Below are 3,027 nucleotides of genomic sequence, written 5' to 3'. Positions count from 1 at the left end.
TTTCTTTCTTTACTCCTTAAGTCCTTCCTTCCTCCTCTTCATCCTCACTAATCCTTCTTAAGTTAAAATGCAGTGCAGTATAATAATGACAATGGATGTATTTGTTTTGCTGATGCTGTTAACCGAACCTGTAAACTTCTGATCTGATTGATACACTTCTTCTTCTGTGTGTAACTTGTGTCTCGTAGCAAAGGTAAAATCCTCAAATGGTCATTAAGATGATTACTTTTTTACCAGTGGTGTTAGACTTTTTATGTTTAGCAGAATATTTGGAAAAACAAGTCTACAGTTAGGAATTTGGACGGTAATAAAAAGTTAAACACAGGCGTGTCGACATCAGTTTTCTGGATTCTCTGCTTTGCTGTAACTCTATTCTGTGTGTGTTCCTAATTGATAAGTGATTAGTAGAGAGGGTGTGTGTGTGTGTGTGTGTGGTGGGGGCCACAGAAGGAGACCTGAGGCAGGGCATATTAAACATCTCGCTTAGAGGCAGGGCATATTAAACATCTCGCTCAGAGGCAGTGGAGTTCACAGGGAATATCTCAGAAGAGCAGCGTGTTTCGGACAGAGCACACGAGAGTTCGCCAAACCCACGTAGCGGCCGGTGGAAATGATTCCTTTCAAACTACGCTGGGAGTCAATTATACATCACAGACCTGGAGACAGGCTAGCTGGGTGTGTGTGTGTGTTTTAGATGAGTGTGTATGAGTACATGCGTGTGTGTGTGTGTGTGTGTGCGAACTAGATGTGTGTAAAAATACTAACATCCATGCTGCACTAATCACACACTGCAGCTGCAATCATCCACAAGCTCAAGGGGCATTCTCATTGGCCGGGGTAATACACTATACATGCACTGTGTTTGTCTGGTTTGCTAGTTTACCTCTTGACATCAAGTTTGTTTGGCCAAACAAGGAGCTTCACACAAGTTGTAGCCCAGAGTACCGTGTGCCCTCTGATCACGCGTGTGAGTGTGTCTTTGATGTCTGTGTCTGCAAGACGAGCTCTTTGATACAACACTGCAGAAAGGGTGTGTGTGTTTGTGTGTCTATATGTGTGTGTGTGTGTGTGTCTATGAGTGTTGACAGAGAAACCCCTGGAGTAGAACACAGACTCCGTCCAGGACTAGTCACCTGACCACGTCGCCTGACCCTGTCACCTGACCCCGTCGCCTGACCCGTCGCCTGACCTGTCGCCTGACCCCGTCGCCTGACCCCGTCACCTGACCCCGTCACCTGACCCGTCACCTGACCCCGTCACCTGACCCCGTCACCTGACCCCGTCACCTGACCCGTCACCTGACCCCGTCACCTGACCCCGTCACCTGACCCCGTCACCTGACCCGTCACCTGACCCGTCACCTGACCCCGTCACCTGACCCCGTCACCTGACCCCGTCTGGCTGCTCCTCATGGCCTCCCAACCCTACCAGGAAGTAGTGTCATCATGACCTCTGACCTGCTGCTGTAATCAATAACGGCTGACCACAGGAGACAGCAAGGGGAGCCACACACACACACACACGCACACACACACACTCATACATACACACACACACAGCCCCAGCTTGTCACAGTACAAATTCATCCTAAAAGAACCATGACTAAATAACATCAGGCTTTTACAGCAAGGCCTAAGGGAGTCTCAAAGGTGGAGATGAATGTTTATGAACAAGAGATAAACGTCTCTTTTCTGCTTCACTGACTTCTGTACACATTCAGGTCTGCTCGCATTACAGGCTAATCTATACAAATCTGCCCGCAAATCCTGTCTTGGCCACTGGAGGGCAGTGCAGGGCCTGCAGCTACAACTCTCAGCTCCGATCCATACCCAGAACTTCCAGGTTTTAATCACGGTTCGTGTAGGAGGGCAATTTGGGGAACACATTTTCTGTAGGATAACAGCGATCCTATTAAGGTGCAACAGTCTGGTCTACCCTCTGTGGGCTCACACTGGGTAATCACCAGACTCTCCCCAAGATATCTGGAATCACACACTGGTAATTGGCATTTGAGCAGTGAAGTGTATCTGACATTGTAATGTGTGTGTGTGTGTGTGTGTGGGTGTCGAGGTGATCTGCAGGTGTCTCTCTCCTCCCTGGAGAAGGAGGAGGAGGAGGAGGAGGAGGAAGAGAGGAGGAGGAGGAGGTCACCAGCAGGGAGGAACCATGATCACAAACATTATCATTAACTTAACGAGGCTCACCTGCTAGTCAAGGTTTCCCGCAACACTTAGCAGCTAAGGCGGCCGCCTAAGCAACACAGTTTTTGTTGTTGAGCGATATCCGCAGTGTGGCACTCAGTCCTGTTGTCGCCCTTCCAGTCCAAACCATGACCAACGCCAGTCTCCCTTCTCTGCAGAACACGTTAGTCTATCGCACAAACTAGCCATACCCCCCCCCCACCATACCACCTTAACTAACACATTTTCTGTAGGAAACCCTGCTAGTCAACACACACCACAAGCTCTGCAGTTTTGTTGCACACACACACACACACAACCCCACAGACACACATACCTTGCAATGAGTGAACAGTAATGTGGGTAATTTCAGAAGTAGGTCTTGGATGGAGAACTGTAGCTCAAAGGACGCTTTTGACTTTCACTCATGCTACACACACACACACACACACACACACACACACTCACTCACTCATGCTACATACACACATGTACACAAACAAGTACACAAACACACTCAGCATCAAGGTCGCAGGGACTCTTTCCCCTGTTCCACCTCCAACCAAACCAAGGTTAATCAAAGTGTGTGTGTGTGTGTGTGTGAGTGAATGATTTTACCTCTCCCAGGACAGCCAGTCATGACAGAGGGTGTGGAGGAGACTTTGGGGACAAGGAGGAGGAGGGGGGGAGGAAGAGGGGGGGGCAGGGGCAGGGGTTAGAGGGTCGGAGGTCAACAGTCAGATTGTGATAAAGGAATAGTCACACATCTCTCCTCTCAGTCCTTGACCCAGGGTGGAGAGAGAGGAAGGGTGAGTGAGGGAGGGAGAAAGAGAGAGAGACAGCAAGG

This window comes from Hypomesus nipponensis, chromosome 20 (genome assembly GCF_054491055.1).
Source record: "Hypomesus nipponensis isolate SF chromosome 20, ASM5449105v1, whole genome shotgun sequence".
Lineage (NCBI taxonomy): Eukaryota > Metazoa > Chordata > Actinopteri > Osmeriformes > Osmeridae > Hypomesus > Hypomesus nipponensis.
Note: the sequence above shows the minus strand (reverse complement) of the source record.